The sequence below is a fragment of the Marmota marmota genome, unplaced genomic scaffold (assembly GCF_001458135.2).
Source record: "Marmota marmota marmota unplaced genomic scaffold, marMar, whole genome shotgun sequence".
Lineage (NCBI taxonomy): Eukaryota > Metazoa > Chordata > Mammalia > Rodentia > Sciuridae > Marmota > Marmota marmota.
In genome coordinates this window covers 8,170,021-8,191,329 of record NW_025999969.1, presented here as the reverse complement: position 1 = coordinate 8,191,329, position 21,309 = coordinate 8,170,021, and the positions used below count along the sequence as shown (strand labels likewise).

The window sequence follows — 21,309 nt, the reverse complement described above, 5'->3', positions numbered from 1 at the left end:
GGCGTCATGACTGCTGACAGCTCAGTAAGTACCTTGTAGTGTGTGTGTGAGTGTGTGTGTGTGTGTGTGTGTGTGTGTGTGTGTGAGAGAGAGAGAGAGAGAGAGAGAGAAAACTGACATTGAGAGGTAATGGACAAGCCATTATTCTAAAGAAGCAACTTGAAAGTTTAAGTTATTTTGTGTTTTTGAATCCAATTTTCAGCGCTATTATAAAGATTTTATAATTCAGATCGTGTTCTATAGCATGAAAAAGAGCCAGGTACTCTGTGTGTTTTAAGTCCTCTGTTTCTGGCTTCCACATCTAGAGGGTACCCTAATCTTTAGAATTTTACCTGTTTAATTCAAGGAAAAGATGTTTTTCCTTTTCTGTTACCCCTGTCTCCAGCACAAAAGATGGCTTAAGAAAGAAAATACTTCAGTCTTCCTGGGTGTAGTATTTGTCCTGTTGTGGAAAATTTTCAGAATAGGTTATGTTTTTGTTTGTGTTTAAATCTGGGTGGCACCTAAAAAGTCATATTTTCAGAACAACTTCTTAATTAAAAAGCTGTGTGACTTTATGGAATGAGCTCTAGATTAGAGGCAGGGATGTTTTGGTAGTATTTGAATTTTAGGTAGTATCTAGATAGCCCTTTGGACAAATCACTTCCCCTTTTTGAATTTCTTTCTGGACTTTTCAAACAAGGGTGTTGGTCACCATCTTGGCTAATGCCCCTTTTGAATCTAAAACTGACAAAATTACATAGCAGCAAGGACCGCATTATGAACCTTGACATATCTTAAAGTTCTTAATGCTATTCTGATGCTTGTCTCACTCTCAAAATAATCAGTTATACATTGAGAGGATATATCTGTACCTAATGTTGTACCACACAATTTCTGGTTTCTTATATGGGAGTTGCCAACTCATGAAAAAAGAAAAATAATTCCTTAAAAAATCATGTTACAGGGACACAGCCACATTAATGTTTATAGCAGCACAATTCACAATAGCTAAACTGTGGAACCAACCTAGATGCCTGAATGGATTAAAAAAATGTGGCAGATATACACAATGCAATATTACTCAGCAATAAAAGAGAATAAAATCATGGCATTTGCAGGTAAATGGATGGAGTTAGAGAAGATAATGCTAAGTGAAGTTAGCCAATCCCAAATAACCAAATGCCAAATGTTTTATCTGATATAAGGAGGCTGATTCATAGTGGGATAGGAAGAGGAGCATGAGAGGAATAGACGAACTCTAGATAGGGCAGAGGAGATGGAGGGGAGGGGAGGGGGCATGGGGTTATAAATGATGGTGGAATGTGATGATCATTATTATCTAAAGTACATGTATGAAGACACGAATTGGTGTGAATATACTTTGTATACAACCAGAGATATGAAAAATTGTACTCTCTATGTGTCATAAGAATTGTAATGCATTCCGCTTTTATATATAAATAAAAATTCATGTAATATATGGATAAAATACCAAAAAATGATAAAACAACACTTCAAAAAGCAAATGTTTATTTGCAACCCAGTTTAAGAAATACAATACTCCTATCATTTTATTTGTAAACACCATTCTCCCATCTCATCCCGTTTCCTGACCCTCATCACCATCCCAAGAAACCATTATCATATTTTCTGTATCATTCCTTTGTTACTGAATATGTTTTTTAAAAATAATTACCAAATATGTTTGTATATGCAAGCAGCACATTGTTTACTTTTGGATGGTTGAGTACTGTATATAAATGGAATTGGCAAGTACAGCAACAACAAAAAATCATGGTTGAATATTTCTACCCTTACTTTCTATGATCAATAAATTACATAAGGTTATATAGGAAGTTCACATAAAGTTATATAGGAAGTTCTACTTGACTGTAAACTAGTTATCTAACAGTTTTATTAGGCTCTTTCACTATTCAGTTAAATGCATCTCTGATAAATTTACTTGCTTATTAGTAATATATCTGTCATTCATATTAGAATTAAAGTCATTATAGTTTAAATGTTCCCAACAAAAAGAAATGACAAATATCTGTGATGATGATATGCCAACTACCCTGAATTGATCATTACACATTGTGATTGTGAATTAAAATGTCACACTGTACTCCATAAATATGTCAAATTGCCATATATCGGTTAAAAATAAAACTGTATTTAAAACAAGAATTAAAATTACAATTTTACTCCTGAGCATACTCAGATCTAAGTACACATGTATATACTAAAGGAGCACTTACACATTTTTCAGCAGTTACTGCTCAGAATAATATCTAAAGATAAAAACATTTTCAGTAAAATAACAAGCACTCAATTTTAGTGTGTCATAGTTTGAACAATCCTTTGTGTCTAGTTATTGTGAATTCATTTTAAAACCTAAAATCAAAATAAGAAAAAGAAAGATAACAGATTGTTTTGAATAATTACAGAGTTAAGCTATTTAAGGTAAAATTTCAAAAGCAATAAAAGCTAAAACACAGAGATAATATTAATATAGTATTAATTTAATGAAATAGCATTAATTAATTAGTATAGTATTAATTTAAGGACTCAATCAGTCATTAAATAATCGGCTGAATGTGGTATATATTGTAATATAATAATATAACCTTTATACATAAAGATTACATATATATATATTTGTATATATTTTATTTACTATTACACATGTTATATTGAAAAGGTCATAATTCAGAAAATAATTACACAAAAACTGTAGAGTTCAAATATTTGTACTAGAGTTAATTTCCAAATGTCCAGGAAGAAGAAAAATTCAGGAAGTCTGACACAGTATTGTAGGCAGGAGACTGTGTCCTTCTGTGTGTGTATGTGTGTGTGTGTTTGCACACACATGTGCAGAATGGGGGAGCAGTGAGGGGAGTGATTTTATCCTCTTCAGCTTTTTAAAGAGATGCATTTTTTTTTCATCCCTCACCTATAGAACTGCAGTTAAGACATAGGGACCTGAAGCCCATAGAGGGAGAGATTAAAAACAAAACAAAACAAAACAAAAAAAACCTTTTGAGAATTAGACTGTAGGAGTGTCTTTGTAATGCGGCAAACACCTTTGTAAAGTCAATAATCACTTATTGAGTTACAAGCTTTGGGTACCTAGATTTTTTGGGGTCTCCTCTCCACTTAAACTAGCTTCATAACCAAGAATCATGATGCTTCCCCCGGTGTTATGGATCTGTGATGATACTAGGAATAATTTTTAAGTATAACATCACTGATATTGATCATCAGGATCTCTGCTTTAAAAAATGATTGTCTTTATGGCTAGGACTAATAAGAGTAAATGCTGTTTTTTAACTTTAAACAAGGGATGAAGCTCTGAAGATTCTTTAATAGGATGTAAGAGGGTCAATATTGGAGGATCAGGCCTCACCACACCTTATACTGCTGCTGCTCCTCTGGCTGGTGTGCCTCAGCAGGAGGGTAGGGCCAGGGCCTTGTGTAGAGTTAAAAATCTGTTGTTAATCTCATCTTTCCTAAGATGTGTTTGGTGTGCATTAAAGCTCAAGGTCACTTGAAAATCAATTTCCTATGTCCTGTGAAAGGCACAGTTGCATACACCAATATGGATCATAAACTGGGTATGTGGAAGGAGGGGCAGTAACTTGGCAAACTGAAGAAGTCCGAAAGAAGCTGAGAGTTCAAGAGGAATTCACAAATGGTACCGTTTACCTAGTGTCATTTGTCTGGTTCATAGAAATTAATTTCCTTGTTACTTTTGGTTTTCTCACTGTTCGTTAGCTTTTCATTGCTCTTACCAAAATACTTGACAAGACCAACTTAGAGGAAGAAAATCTTATTTTAGACTCACAATTTCAGAGGTTAAGTCCATAGTCAGACAATTCCATTGCTTTTGGGCCTGAGGTGAGACAGAACATCATGGTGGATAGGCATGGCAGAGAAATGCCCATGAGTTTATGGGAGCAGAAAGCAGAGAGAGAAAGAGAGATTTACATAGGGAGAAAGGTGCACATGCGCCAGGTACAAATATAGTCCAAGATCATATCCCCAGCAGTCTGCCTCCTCCAGCCACATACCCCCTGAAATCACTAGCCAGAATCCATTAGCTATCAATGGATTAATCCAGCAAATGAATTAATCCATTAATGAGGTAAGAGGCCAAATCATTGCAAGAGCTTTGAGGGGGATATTTCAGATCAAAACCATGACACCCTCTTTCACCAAACTATAGGAGAATAGAAGAGAGGTAAAAATGAACTGATTGGTAGCACAGTACTAGAGTTTTAAGATTCATTTGAAAATTTGTATTTTAATAGGTTGCTGATGTGTCCTGGATTTGTTTTTACCATTGTAGCTTGTATTTTTTCATCTACTTGTGCTTCTCTTCTTTTTTCTATTTTCTGTTGAATTATTAAAGTTTCTTTCCTTTTTAAAAAATTATTTGGCTAGGTTATAAACTTAGGCTTTATTTCTATTTCTTTAGTGATTGCCTTTATTTTTTTAAACATACATTCATAATTACATAGATTACTAAATAACTTTTGTGTTTCTGTCTTCCAAATAGCTCGTGGGCCCTAGGATATTTTATTGACTATTAAACACTACCACTCTTTTAGCTAATTTGATGAATTGTTCTCTAAAATAAATGTTATTTTATAGTTAGTCATTAAATCAAATCATACCAATTTTTATAATAATGTATGTAGTTTTTGCTTGTATGTGTATCTATTTTGGTCTTCTGAATTTACCTTCTTTTTAAGCCATTATCTCTATTGTTTTTTGTGAGGGTCTGTGGGTAGTTAATTCACTTAATCTTGATATCCATGCAAATGTCTTCCTTTCACTTTTACACTTGAATTGCAATTCAAACAATAATAAGATAAAATCCCATTGGCTTCTGGCATCAATTGTTGATGATGGAAAGTTTGCTGTAAGTTTAATAATCTTTGTCGGTAGCCTTAATAGAAACTTAAAAAAAAATGTTTTGTCTTTCTACCTCCTGATCTGCAAATTCACTATAATGTGTAGTTGTGAATTTATCTTTTCCTATTAGGAATTGGAATGGAATAATGATCCAAAGAATCATACTTTTCTAATTCTACGATATTTTAACTCTTATATACACATCTTATTTCTCTCTCATGCTTTCCAGTCTCTTGTGCTGATAATACTTAAGTGATTTAAGTTAGAAGCTTTTAAATTCATCTAGACTAGGATTTCTGCCATCTGTTTTGTGATTTCAATCACAGCGTTTTTCATTTTTGGATGCTGAATGTTTTCTGTTTAATATCTTACTGTACTTGATTTATTTCTTCCTGTTTTTGTTCTCTGGCTTCACTTTTTTCTTTTCACAGAAATCTATTAATTCATCTCTCTCTCTGAGCTTTCCTAACATACTTTATCAGATATCAGACTTTTCCATAAAGTTAATTTCTCTTGTAATGAATTCATATCCCAATCATTGATTTTTGTTGATTGCCATTTTAGACTTAGAATAGATTAGAATTTGGAATTTGTTCTTTGTGTTTTGGGGATTTTGGTCTCCACTCACATTTCTCCTCCTCTCCCCTTTTTTTCTTTTCCTCTGAGGACTGCTCTTACTTTTTAGCACTTTTTGGTTGTTTCTGTACAACCTTCAGTAGACCTTAGAATAAGATTTTAAAAGAGACATTTCAAGGCTCCTAGGTTAGGGTGACATTGGGGAAAGGGCAGGGTCCCAGGCTAGGGTTGTGGCTTGGCTCAGTTACATTTTTTGTGATCCTTTGTCTATGATTCTGTCTTGCTTTAAGGAGATAGCAGTATTTTTTTTAAAATGTTTTTATTTCAACCTTTTTAGAGTAGGAGCTCTACAACTCTATCCAGTTCCTGATTTTAGCAGCTATCCTGGCTCTGGTTCCCCATCTTGCACAGAGGGTTTTTATTTCTGTTGACTGAAGGAACTTGGCTACACCATCTCCTTCAGGACCAGAAGCACGGTAAGCCTGCAGCTGCAACCTACTGGTGTGTTCTCCTTCTATTCCATAGGGATGCTTACCTTGCTTGGATCCTGGCTATATGTTTAGTCCTTACACTAATGTATTTTCTTCATCCTTGCTATCTGGACAGAGGACCTTCATGACAGTTTTAACTCCAGTGCTTTTCTCTATTTCTCCCTCTTTAATTGTGGCACGATATACAAAAACTAAAATTTAACATCTTAACATTTTTTAGTGTACATTGAAGTATTGTTAACTGTATGCACGTTGTTTCACAAGTCTCTAGAACCTCTTTCATCTTAGGAAACTGAATGTCTATTGACAGCAAATCCCCTTTCCCCTCCTCTTCCACTCCTAGCAGCCTCTATCCTACTTTCTGTTCCAAGAGTTTAACCACTTCAGATACTTCATGTGAGTGGAATTATGCAGAATTTTTCTTTTCTTTTTTTTTATCTTCTCTTCCCTTTTCTTTCTTCCTTCCCCCACCTCTTTTTCTCTTCCCCCAACACTCCCTCCCTCTCTCCCTCCCTCCCTTCCTTCCTTCCAGCTTATTCTACTTAGTATAATGTTCTCAGCATCCATCCATGTAGCATAGGACAAGATTTCTTCTTTTTTAAGACTTAATAAAATTCATTGGTATATCTATACCATATTTTATTTGTTCATTTGTTGATGAATATGTTACTGTCCCCTCTTGCTTATATGATTAATGTATATGAAAATAGATATACAAATGTCCCTTCAAAATCTCCATTTCCATTCTTTTGGATATGTACTCACATGTGGGGTTCCTGGATCATATGATAATTCTATTCTTAATTTTTTGAGAAAACTCCATTTTGTCTCCCATAATGGAAATACCATTTTATATTATCATCAACAGTGCACAAAGGTTCATATTTCTCTATTCTTACCACATTTTGTTTTTCTTTTAATTTTTATTTTTGATGTTGACCCTATTACCAAGTGTGAGATGATATTTCATTAGGATTTTGATTCACATTTCCTTAATACTGATGTTGAACATCTTTTCATATACATGTTAGAATGTTGTTTGTATTTCTTCTTTGAAATGTATCTATTCAATTCTTTTGCCTAATTTTTTAAATGAGTTTTAAGTGTTGTTGAGTTGTGGAAGTTGTTTATATATTCTGAATATTAACACCTTGTCAGGTAAATGGTTTGAAAATATTTCCATTACCTTTTCATTTCCTTGGTTATTTCCTTTGCTATCCATAATTTTTAAAGTTTGATGAAGTCCATTTTTTTTTGTTTGTTTGTTGTTTTTGACTGTAGAAGCCTTTGCTTTTGGTGTCATATCCAGGAAATTATCATTACCAAATCCAGCGTCATGAAGATTTTCTCCTATGTTATCTTCTATAAGTTTTATAGTTTCACGTCTTATGTTTAGGTCTTTAATCTTTGAGTTAATTTTTGCAGGTGCTATAATGTAAAGGTTCACTTTCATTTTTTTTTTTTTTTGCATGTGGATATCTAGTTTACCCAGTACCACTGGTTGAGAAGCTCCCCATTCTCTGTTGTGTAGTCTCAGCACCATTCCTAAAGATGATTCAATAATAAATGTGGAAGTTTTTTTCTAGGTTCTCTTTCTGTTCCATTGGTGCATATGTCTGTCTTTATACTTTTATTCTGGCTTTTTAATATGTATGAGGCCTCCTCATTTATTTATTTATCCTCTTTTTTTTTTTATCAAGACCATTCTGGCTATTTGAGGTTCTCTTTGATCTCATATGGGCTTTCTGTTTCTACAAAAAATGGCCGCTGAGATTTTGCTAGGAATTGCATTGAATGTATGGATTGTTTTGGGTCATTTAGACATTTTAACAATATTAAGTAGTCCAATTCATGAATGTGGGATGTATTTCCATTTATTTGTGTCTTCTGCCATTTCTTTCAGGAAAAATGTTTTCAATGTATAAGATCTTCAAATCCTTAGTTAAATTTAAACTCACTGCACTATTTTGAAAGGAAGTCCAAAACAGTGTTTAATGACATATAAGTAATACAGTTTTTAAAGCACAGAACATAAATTTTTTCTAAGACCTTACTCCTCCCCCCTAAGAAAAGAAGCTTAAGAATTTTAGAAGCTTCTGTTTTTGAAACATCTTCTTTAGGAAATACTGCTGTGCCTCACAGTCTGTTGAAACAGACCTTTCTACAAATTTTACTTTATACAGGCAATGCCTTTAATTTTTAAACTTTTGCTATTTAATTTAATCAGTTCTCACCTGAAATTTCACATTTTCAAATCTTTTATTCTCTTTGAATTTTATACATGTTTGTAAAAGCTTGTAAGTTTACTTAAGTTTTCTTAAATAATTTCATTTAGGTGGGGATTGAAGGAGGGGAGGCACATTTTCATCATATACAGAGAAGGTAAAGCCCAAACTCTTCTCTATCTTTCTCCCTAAATTTACATCAATATCTTCTAGTATATAAGTAGTTTGAACTGAATCTTGTATACATTAAATGATAGGTATCCTTTTGTATAAAATTATAAAGCTAGGTTATTTTCAAATTGTGTTTAGAATATTTGTGATATATTTTACATATAGAAAGATAATTGTAATAAAATGTATACACAATAAAAATAATGTTTCTATCATGTCATTGCTGATATTGTTAAGTTTGCCTTTTTCTGTTCTATATCTGTGTAATTTCTAATCATTCTTGTAGCTCAGCTCAAATTTCACATAATATTACACTTCACTGCATCACACATTTTCACTGAGAACCAGATGTTCCTTCTGCATTAACATCTTAGCTCTTGGCTTCTATGTTGCTGATGGGCAAGGATTATATATTTGTCTTTGCTACAAGGGATAAATTATTTCCCCAACTTTGGTGTTGCTCATATTTGCTGATAAAGGGAGTTTGTCAATAAAAAACTTGTTGAATTTTAAAGCATTGTCTATTCCAGATATAAATAGAATAAATTTCATATAATAGTTGAACAATTAACTATAATCACATAGACCAGAGATTTATGGTGGTCTTACAAACCACTGTACCAATGCTGGTTTGTCCTAAAAGTTGATTTCAGGAAACCAACATTCAACATGTATTGATTGGCTCTACCAAATGCCAGGTACTATACTATACACTGAACATACAAAAATGGGTAAACTAGAGGACATTTATCTTGAAGTTTATACATACTGTCATACTGTCATCATTACCTATTGTAAGGCATTTGGCCAAAGACAATGTTGGAGGGCATTGTCCCCAATACTAGCCTCACTTTTGACACCAACTGCAAATTTTGAGGGGCAGCTGTTCACAAAACCACCTTTTATTTGACAATTTGCTAGAAAGAATTACATAACTCACTGAAAGTTATTGTTATTTTACTCGTAGTTTTATTTTATTATAGGAAAAGAATATAGTATAAAATAAGAAGTATGTTTGGCAGAGAACAGCAGAAGTATCAAATGCAGAACTTCCTTTTCCTCTTCTAGAGTCAGGATACATTACTCTTCTGGTATTGTCAAGTTAAGATACACAAGAAGTATTGCTGAAAAAGAAGACCTCCTGGGCCTCTGTGTTTAGAGATTTATTTGGGGCTCCAAAAAAGTAGACATGATTGATAGGTTTCCCATATAGCTGGACTCAGGCTCCTGGTTAATGGATACTGAATGACCCAAAGCTCCCACCTTAAACCACCTTGTTATTCTCTCACTGTCCAAAGACCCTCAGTAAACAAAGACCACCTCTAGGAAGCCAAGGTCAAAGGCTAAACTCCTTTTGGGGCAAGAATAAATTCTTTATTTTATTTCATCCAATTGAAGTGAATGTTATAGTCTTAATATATTTCTCTGAGTCTGCCTCCAGTCCCACTCTCCCATACTTCTGCCTGCCATCCCTTTTCTTACCCAAGGTTTGAAGAAGGAAATGATAGGAGAAAAGAAATTTAGGAGAGTAATGTCTGGCATATCTGGCACATCAATATTTGGGAAGCAAAAATGTAACTTAAAGCTTTGGACAATGGGGAGCTTTGACATTTGTATCTAGGGGAAACGACACTTAAAAATAATGTAATTTTAATAATTTGCATTTTTAATGAGTAGTTTGATGCACTTAGCACACTATCCCTGTCATTTCAGTGACTGATTATGATTAACATGTTTGCAAAGGTCTTTTTTTTTATTATAGCCATTGTTTACTTTATAAACTTTATACAGTTGTCTCCCAAGTAGGAATTAGGTAGTTTATGAATTAATGAGAGTTTTTATTTTTATTTAGATAAACAAAGACAAATTATATAAACTCGGATTCTGAACACTGCATGAACCAATAGCAATTGTTCAAATCCATATAAGTGATAAATTCACCCCTTTAAGTTAATGTATCCTCTAATGAGTAAGTAATGTAAATTGTTATGAGAGTAGCTATAGCAACAGCAGTTATCACAGCAATATGAACGGCTGTACTTGTATAATAATATAATTTGTTTAGTTTTTATTATTTTAAAAGTACTTTTAGATTTGTATTTAAATTTCACAACAACTCTGGGAGGAAGGATAGGAGTGAACTATTAGATATTGGGGGAAAATGAGGGGGTGGAGTGATCATTGACCTAAATAAGTTCATCATAATAAGGAACAAAATCAGAGTATTCTTTGAACTAAGAGAAAGAAAATATGAAAGCCCACAAGCCTAAGAATCTGGCAGTTATTACTTGGAAACATATCATATGGATTTTTTGATGGGGGGGTTAGATTGCCTTTTTGCCAGAAAGAATCAACACATTATCAGTTATTCTTTAATAGGTATTAAGTAATAGTTAGCATCCACTGTTATTGCATATGATTATTTTGCACTTTGATAAGTCATTTGTCTCCTTTCTTCTTTTTGTTAGAATTGTTTTTATGTTTTATCTATTCCATCACATGCAAATATTTTGCAGCTAAACACTATATGTGGTATAGTTAGTATCTCTAGTAGCACTGGAAATTGAATTTCCCATATGAAGGTTTTTAACAGACCTTAAAAAGGTCTGTTAAAATCTTTCTGAGTAAGTGGATGGAGGCAACATGCAGTTTGATTCTGGCAGTAAGTAATTCATTGGCTGCCTGGTATTAAAAGTCTTTGTAGTAGTTTTCCTGATTGTGACTCTGTGCACTTTCTAATGGTTGTCAGTTCACCCTTGAATTAGATGTAACTTTTCTTTTGTTGAGTAGAAGGTAGTTTAGCTTCTATTTGAAGATTTTATAACTTCTGGAAAATGTTAATGCTTTAGCTCCAGGACTAGCCTTAATTGTTAAAATTAGCATATGTGTTTCTAGAAACATTTTTCATTGAAGAATATAAGCAATAATCAGTTTGTCAGAGCAGCACTAATGAGGACCTTGGGTAGAATCATTTGAAAATGATATCAAATTTTACATTTCTCCTTTCCATCTTGCCATTATGCACAATAGGGCAATAGGTAGTTTTATTTTCAAAGTATTTATATTGTTCCTTTAGTCATCAGCAAATCAGGCTATATTAGTGTGTGTATTAATTTATTTTTATATTTTTTATATGTTTATTTATAGTATGGCATTTTGAGTTTTTTACATTTTATTTCTTAATTTTTAAAATGATTTTTGTTGGTGAATTATACACAGTAGTAGGTGTTATTTTAAAATGTGAGCTTTAGGAATAATGTCAAATTGAATCAGCTTTGTTACTTATTTTTCTTCATTAAATTGGAAAGCTGTCTTAGCTTTCTAGACTCAGTATGTTCATATGTAAAGTGGAAATAACAATGGCAATACTTGCTTTGTAGAATTATAGTAAGGATTAAAAGGAAAGATACATGAAAAAGCCCAAAAGCAGTGCATGGTCCAGCCAATCAGTGTTCACCATAAGCAGTAATAGTAGTAGCAGCAGATACATCAAATAAGATACTTAGTGTACTTTTCCCCAGTTCCTGGCCATCAGTCTCTGAGGTTTATATGGGATTAATCCCATTCTTAGTTGTGGTGGTGATTCCTAGTTTACCTAATCCAATATCTTTAGCCACCATTGCCATGGGTGATTAGTTGCAGAGTATTTATCCTTCCTTTAAGGGCAACTAGCTTGAGTTCAAGTTTTGACTTTTTCTGAAAGAGTAACCATGCATACTTCTTCCCTACTGTATTTGGAGCTGAGACAAGGTATAGACTATAACCATCTTAACACCATGAGGGCCTGAGAATGATTCCTATATTCAGAGGATGGGGGTCTAGATCAAAGGATGGAGCAGCTAAGTCTTATTTACTTCCTTTAAGTTAGTGTATAGACACATACCACACTAGAAGCAAGCCCTGAACTTTCCAGTTACATGAGCCAATAAGGATAATGGCCCTTCTTGTATAACCCAGTTTAGGTTACATTATTTTTACCTGATAAATTGATAGGAAGATGATCAATTTTCAAAGTCACGAGACTTTTCTAGAAAGCTAAGATTTTATTTACTCTACATGCCCCTTGTTCCTGCAGGCGGATTTAATGGCCTCCTTCTGGGGAGTTAAATGACTTTATTCTGGCTTTCTGGTCCAGCCTAATTTCCAAAAGGCATTCTCTGGCCTTATTAGTTCTGCCTTCCCTTGTCTTCCCTCCAAATTCAATGTAAATATAAGTAATTTTCATACTTAAATATTGCTTAGGTTTATAACAGAAAAATCATAAAAAATCACAGGTCAGTATTTTTTCCTTCCCTCCCCTGACATCAACCAGGTTTTTAATTTCAGGGAACTTTCCTTCTTGGAAATATCTCCTTATGTAACTTACTTGGAGGGAAGAGTACTACATAAAATAAATCTATCATCTGTGACATTCATAGACCTCAGGGAGAGAAAAAGAAAAGGGAATTTTGAGTGCTAAATGCAGAGGGGAAAATTAGTGGATTTTTCGATTTATTTTTAATTTTTAATTGAAGTGTGTGTGTGTGTGTGTTTGTGTGTGTGTGTGTGTGTATTTGGGACTCAAACCCAGGGTCTTATGCCTGCTAGTCTAGTGCTTTGATATGCTATACCCTCAGCCCTTTAAATTTGATTAGAACAGGGATGTGGTGAAGCATAGAGACAGAAGAGAGTCATTCTTGTAAACAAATCTGCAGAGAAGTTGGCTCTTTGAACAGATAGCACCAAGAAAATGAGAATATTAAAAACAAACAACAAAACCTGTGATAGATGGTCAAATAAGAATAGTGGTAGACAGAGACAGATCAAAAAGTAGTGTATTTTTTAAGCCCATGGCCTCTTGTATTTATGGTGTACCTCACGTGTACCTCTATACATACACACACCCCTTAAAAATTTTAAAGATATTTGTTAAGTTGGGAAAATGGATTAGATGTGTAAAAATATATCTGACATATTTAAGTCAGCTCCAACTAGAAAGAAATAACTTTATTTTGAGGCCATTGAGAACATCAGTGTCCCATTGGGTAACTGTATGTCCTGGTTCATCCAGAATAGCTCCAGTTTATGCCTGAGGTCTTGATATAATTATTGATAGTACTTATTTAACCCTTGAAAGGGTCATGGAAAGAAAGGGGGGTCCTGGATTAGGATTTAGACAATAATCATGCAGTCACTTCAAACATGCCTTACATGTGATTCCCACATTTAACTTTGTGCATAATTTGAGCTGTCAATGTATGCACAAAACTTCACAGACTAATTTGAAATTTTTCTGATTTTTCTTCCAAAGACCATGTTCTAATTACAGATTTCTTAAGTCCATTTTACTGAATTAAGTAGAAATTTAGTTTGATTGTGAGTAATACAGATGCCATAATAATGGTTTAACAGGGGATCAGGGGTTTAAGTTTTCTGATATAGTGAGAAGTTCAGAGGTAGACATCACTTTATGATGGTTCATTGATTGACTCAGTAGACTCATTTGGATTTATCTATTTGGCTTTTTCTTCATGCACAAGGTGTCTTCTGCATCCCCAGCTAACATGTGAGCATTTTAGGCAATAGAAGTGGGCACAGAGGAAGAGATGGTGCCTCTCATCAGGAGAGGTAGCACTGTCCCAGAAGTTCCAGCTGGTGTCCACTTATAGATATTGGATAGAACTGCGTCACATGGCCACCCGTAGGTGGAAAGAGAGCATGGTAAATCCTATTTTTGTTTTTGCTTGTCTATATTTGTTTTTAGTTTTAAGCTATCTGTTTTGTAATATCCATCAAAACCAGAGTTGTCTCAGTAAGTTGGGCTTGTTTGATTAATTCACACAGATAGCAAGTGCAGGAGGATTGCAAATAATGGGCTTTTATTTCCCACATTTCTGAGGGCTGGTAGGCCTAGCACGGTTGGGTTTCAGCAAGGGCTGTCCTTTTGGTTTGCATCTGGCCATCTTTTTGATGTGCCTCACATAGTAAATAGGAGAGAGAAGGGAAGCAAATTCTCTGTTCTTATAAGGGCACTAATCCAGTTCATAAAGGCTTCACCCTTATGACCTCAAAGGCCACATCCCCAAATGTCCCACCTCCAAATACCATCACACTGGAGGTCAGGCTTCAACATATGAATTTTGGGGGAATAAAACATTTAGTTCATAGCAAAGGTTTGTTTAAAAGAAGAGAATAGTGGATGTGGGTAGATACCTCTTATCTACCACACCTCCCCAGACCACAACTATACATGGTATAAGAATTTAAGACAAGAAAGATGGAGACAGAAAACAAGTGAACAGATTGAATCATAGATATGCATATGTAGTCTCTTCATTAGGTTGCATAAGATCTTTTAAATCACTGTAAACATTAGTTGGCAAGTTTATGAGCTTCTACTAGAAGCTCAATATTGAACTCCAGAGAGTATAGGAAAGAAAGAGTACCTCTAATTTTATTCAAATCCAAATAGATTAGACTTCACCTGGGACTTGGACAGAAGCTTTCTGCTTGTTGAATTTTCATAGCAGATTGCTCGGTATTTTCTCTGAATTTTCTTTCTATTGCTAGGGCAAGGATGAATAAGCATTACTACTTCAACTTTCATTCTTCTGATTTGCTAGATGAGAAAAGGTTCTCTCTGCAGGGAACTGAGAGGTCATGAGGAAACTGGAAGCCACCAGTTTCACAATGACTTTGCACAGGCACATTTATCTGTGCTCACAATAATATGCTGTTCCTGAAAGCCTGGGATCCACATGGTTTCCTTGCTCCTGTTCATCCAATCACTTGCTACCTATTTATTTAGAATTAGTAACACAGTACAGGTTGTCTCAGGTGTTGGAAACAAATGAAACACCCTCACTTTAGCGGGACAGTAAGACAACATGTAAAAGATAAGCATTACAATTTGGGATTTGTACTATGAAAGAGATCAATATATTTTGGTAATAGAGAATGACAGAAGAAATGAATTCAAACAGGATTTCCAGGAATATTTCTTTAAGCATAATACTCTTATAGATGCTCTAATAATGAGATAAGAGAAAGGCAAACATTATGCTTTCATGCTATAAAAAAATTAAATTGTTACATATCATAAAAGAGTGAAGCAAGGTTATAGAAACATGATTTGTTTTGTGTTTTGGCATAAAATTTCTAAAATTTCATGAAATTTAATCATGAATTTCTGTCATTTGTATTATCATTGTGTTTTGATTTTTTTATATAGAATCCAGGGATAAGATGTGTATATTTTAAAAGTTTGCATATTAGGTAATGAAATGCTTTCCTTTATAAATGTGTTAAAGGTATTTCCAGGAACTTCTTGGTTATTTCAATTGAACGATCTTCCTTGATATTATCTTAAAACCTCACAAAGTCTGACTGGTAGTACATTGTCCACCCCTCCCAAAGATTCTTATTTTAAAGGCTAATTTTTACACTGTATATAAAAAAATCAACTCTAAGTGGATCATAGACCTAAATATAATGCTATTTCTATAAAACTCTTTGAAGAATGCATAGAGGTAAGTGTTTGTGACCTTAGAGTGAGCAGTGGTTTCCAAAGATATGGTATCAAAAGAACAATCTATGAAAGAAAACAAAATAGATAAGTTGGATTTCATCATAAGTTGAAGTTGGAACTTCCAAGAACTCAAAGAAGAAGTGAAATATCAATCCATAGAGTTGGAGAAATATTTGAAAATCACATATTTGACAAGGAACTTGTATCCAAAATACGTAAATATCTATTACAACTCAATAATAAAAAGATAACCCAAATAAATGTGACTAGGATCTAATTAGACATATCTATAAAAACATATATAAATAATTGGTAGCCACATGCAAATATGATCAACACCATTAGCCATCAAGGAAATGCAAATTAAAATCACACGGAGATACTGCCTCACATGCACTTTGATGTATGTATATTTAAAGGTAGTCATGCATATAAGCAAGAGAGTGAAACATTCATACTTTGGTAGTAGAAATGTAAAATGGTGTAGGCATTTTGGAAAACAGTCTGGTAGTTTCTCAAAAGATGAAACACAGAGTTATCATATGACCCAGCAATTTCACTCTGAGGAGTATATTCAGAGAAATGAAAACATATTCACACAAAAACTCTCAAACATGAATATTCATAGCACCAAATTTGTAACACCTGCAAAGTAGAAGCAATTCAAATGTCCATCATCTGAAAAATAGATATTGATTGAAGTACTGATGCATACTATAATATAGATGACCTGTGAAAATATTATGCTATGTGAAAAGAAACTAGTCTTTTGCTTTTTAAAATGAAAAAGATATTTTATTACTTGATTTATGTGAAGCGTCCAGAATAGGCAACTCTATGAAGCACGAAAATAGATTAATGGTTGTATGGTGCCCAATGGGGGTGGGAGGAGTGAGAAGGGTTTACTGATCAAAGGTATGGCATTACTTTTTGGGGTGATGAAAGTGTTCTAAAGTTGATTGAATGATGGATGGTTCCACAATTTGCTACATATATTAAATGCCACTGTATTTTATATTTTGAATAGGTGAATTCTATGGTATGTCAATTGTATCTCAAAAGTGCTGTTATTTATAAAACAATTTTATTTAAAATATCAATTTGATCATGATATAATAGAAATTAAGAAATAAATAAAAATTTTCTTCATGCATTCAATACACATTAATGGAATTGCATTTTTTTTTTGTTTATTTAAAGTAATGCCAAAGTGTGAATTTCCTCACAATTGGAGAAGTGAGACAAAATTTTAACACTCTGGTGTTGAAGCAAAAAGTGGAAAAAGGAGTAGAAATAGTAATCCATGTTGTCATGGTGAAGCACTATCTTACAATCATAAACACTAATGATTTTGACCACACAACACTAATTATGTGAGATAAGTTTTTCTAATAAAGTTAATCCTTCGAAGGACTGGTATTTAACTTTGCCTACAAAGCTTGGCCTTCTAAATTATTATTTTCAGTATTATAAAAATGTATATGCATCTGTTAATAAGATGGTACATTTGGATGAATATATGTTTAAATCACAAAATATATCTTTGCTTTCTCTCGTTAGTTCAATTTTTAGATATATTATGAAGTATTTTATAATATCCTGTGCCTTAAAATTGCACCTAAGGGCTATTTAATGAAAAAACAAATAGGATACATGGATGTGCTTAGCAATGTACATTTTAGTGCCTTACAGTCATACTTATTACTTCTTAACATATATTTGAAAATTTCAAATTATGGTGTAGTTTTAAATATAAACATATAAATCAGACTTTAGCTAAAGTTTGAAGTCCAAAATCAGAATATTTATAGAAATTTACATGAAGGCACACTTCCTATAATTAAGCATTTATTTTTAGTTTATGCATATTATGACAGAATCACTTGAGATTATTTCTAAACTGAAGTAATTTACAGTTGAGGGCAACATGCTTTCTGTTTAGTTCATTTCATCTTTATCATTTGACATAATAAGCACATCCAAAGTCATAATAGAATTCTATTTCACAATGTGTGGCTATTAATTCAGCTTTTATCTCATGGCATTGTGACAATTATTTTACCATCGCTCTTCTGTGTTCATTAAAGACTTCATTATGTCTGTTACTCAAGGCCAAGTGGCAAGGTCAATCAACATTACTTTCACTTGGTGAACTGGATGACATTTCATCCTCAAAATTTTTACCATTTAAAATATTCTGTATATCATTAACCTTGTGTAGTTAATTCAGGCCACTTTAAAAAAAAAGATATAGAAGAATAAAAGAAATAACCTAAAACATGTACTGAGGAGTATGGAGTTGTAAGAAAGTTAAAAGACTGACTGCAGTTCGCCTGAAGTGACTGTGATGGTTCCTTCCCACTAGAGCCAGTGGGTCTCTGCCTGACAGCGGGAGGTCTGTAGGGGTGCATTAGCCCTAAGGCCTCTCATACTGTGCTCAAGCAGTTGGTGTGCTGTCAAGGACGGTTCTGGAAGTAGTCATACTTGGGTTCTAATTTCAGTTATGCTGCTGCTTGGGTTTGGATGATATACTTAATGTCTCTGAATTTCTCTTCATTTTTAAAAATTGGACTATATTATATTCTCTTTATAATTTTGTTAGAGGGATTTAGATAAAATAGTAGGTAATATGCTCAGATCAGTAATGAATACCCATAAATATAGGTCTTTCTTCTTCCTATCTGTAAAAGTCAGGACACTCGACAAGATACAAAATATGTCAGTATGTATATTCTACATGTGAAAAATGTCTTCATTATCTCTTTTGGTTAAGTGGAATTGTAATGATGTGTTTACTTCTGATCACCCTCCCTCTTACTTTTCTTCATTCTTCTTTCAAACTCTGTTCTCTCTTTCCTTCCAAATCTCTATGCTGGCAAACTGTGGAAGGGGACTTTATGTTGTGGCCCCTGCTATTCTGAATTTCACCACCTGAATAGCAAAGATATTGTTGAATTTGTCCTTTTACTCCCACCTACCTGCTGCCCGAAAATTCCCCCACACCTTTACCCACTAGCAATATCTAACACTAGAGATGGCTTTGTATCAGTTTCTAGCATTCATCACTCTTCCAACATGTGGGAAAGCTTTGTGCCCTGACACGAGCCACGTCAAGTAAAACCACAGCATGTTGAGTATTAGGGACTTCCATCTTACTAAAAGTGACACAAGCTGGTGTGTCTGGCTTGATTTTACCCTGTGCAATCTAAATCATAATCCAGCCTTCTTTTCCATTAGTTTGCTCATAGTCTGCTCTTTCTTTTTTTCTCTTGCTTTGCTCTCCATGTAATCATTTTTAATAATCTATTGGATTTATTTATGATTATACCTTTGCATAAAATGACATGATTTTCATAAAGGGAATTGGTGCCTGCATGAAAAACTGAGGCTGTCTTTAATTTACAAAAAGCAAGCAATATTTTTATAAAGGAAACAATAACATTTTTGTTGTACTTTTTGGTTTACAAAGCATTTTTGTATCCAATTATTTAATTTACTTTCTACTCCTGTGAAGTAGACAGAAGTAAGGTAGGTGCCAGATCTTGAACTAATTTTCCAATGTCCACTCTAAGATGGTTTCTGTTGTATAAAGCTAGAATATTTTAAATTCACATAATTTACTTCCTTAAAATTATGTATCTGCAGTTTTACCCCAATGTACTTTCAAATGAAATAAATTGATGTAGGTTTAACAGTTTAAAAGACCTTATTTGGTTTGAACTTGTTTTAACATTTTAAGTTGTTTGTTTTGTCATTAAATCTGCCAGAGTCACTTACCTGCCCAATCATATCAGTTTTGAGTGCTCCAGTAATATCTCCGGAAATGTGTGATAGGGACTGTTGCAAATTGGTTTCCAGATTTTATCTCAAAATGTACTTGTCTATTCTTTTAATGCATGATTTTTATGCCAGTGGGATACTGTTGGGGTATGATTTTTTTTTTCTTAAAACTTTAAGTGATCTTTGCTAGTTAATTATTCAGTAGTGATTTAGCATATTACTGTAATCTATAAGTGTGGAGTACAGAGCACTAAATTATAAGATACACTTCCTAGGACTTTCTATGTGTGTTCCTTGGTCCTTAATCTCAAATCTATATTTAAAGATGGACTATATTTTGGTGTCATATTCTTTACAAAATAAAGATACATAGTCAGAGTCCCCACTATCTAAGATGTATCATGTGAAAATTTAAAATGGAGTTGTACAGCTAAAGTCACAGATGAAAAATTGCAGAGGGAAGTAATTGGTCCCAATCCAGACTCTTGTGGGAGACTGATCCAGTAGTCCAAAATGGAAAATGAAGTTTCAGAAAAAAACATTCCCCAAAGAAGCATGATTCATCTTGTGTGGCAGTAAATATAACTCTGTGAGCACTGTTATGTATTTGACCACTTCACTGGATTCAGTACCCCTATCTTTGCAAATCAGATTCTCAGCACGCTGCTTAAGCCCAATTCAAATGCTTCTCTTAAAAATCTGTCGTTTGTGTGTTCATTTTAATTCTGATCATGTTTTTGACAGGTCTTCCAAATCTACCATTTTGGGCTGTGCTATCTAGTATCGTGCCTACTGTGGCTTGACTTTTATATACTATCAGTTAATAAAGTGATCAAAGGGTTCAACTAGTTTAAATCATTGGTTCTTTTTCTAATACATGTTGAACAAGCATACAGTTACCATCAGGATATGAGTACAAGATGCATAAAAATATAAATAAATTTCATGTTTAGGCTTGGATCTTATCTCTGAGAAATCTCATTAATGTATGGAGACATTCCAGAATCCAGAACACATCTGTTCCCAAGCATTCAGATAAAGGATACCCATCCTGTATTCTCCAAAATTAGAATTCATTCTTTACTGAAACATCTCAAATATTGAGGGATTTATTACTTAAAGTGTATACTGGATAAAATTTTTAGCATCATTTTATCTTTTTTGTTCCTTTTTTGATTGTAGTTCTAAAATCGGGAATTCTAAAATCTGGTATGTGGATAGTGTTCAAAATTTTTTGGCTGTTTTGAAGAATAAATAAATTTTACTATCTTTATTTCCATTCTCTATGCAATCATTATCAATATCCACATCTGTCTGTATAAATCCATCTTTTGTCCCATAAAATAATAATTAACACATAGTAAAGGCTTCAAACATGTTTGAAAAAAATATTTATCACATTTTTACACACATTTTTAACTATTTATTGATAGTTAAATATTATGTAATGTAACATGTATTAACCATATATAGTTCTTTCAAAGTACCTTTCTAATTTTAAGTTACTAGATATTTTAAATAAATGAAAAAGTAAGCAATATAATTGCTAACATTTGGACATGGAGGAAAACACAAATTATTTGGTTTTAATGCCCATTTTTTCATGTTAGAAAATTACAACGGACTTTCAAAATCCTTTCATCATCAGAGCTCACTTTAA

The 21,309-nt window shown here is 33.4% G+C and overlaps 1 long non-coding RNA gene across 1 annotated transcript; it reads left to right on the top strand.

Annotated features, from left to right (window-relative positions):
* Positions 1–1,391: 1,391 nt before the first annotated feature.
* LOC125617105 lies at positions 1,392–20,950 on the top strand. The gene is made up of 2 exons (XR_007347970.1): positions 1,392–3,996; positions 4,031–20,950. It is a non-coding gene; the product is annotated as an uncharacterized LOC125617105 (long non-coding RNA).
* The last annotated feature ends 359 nt before the right edge of the window (positions 20,951–21,309 follow it).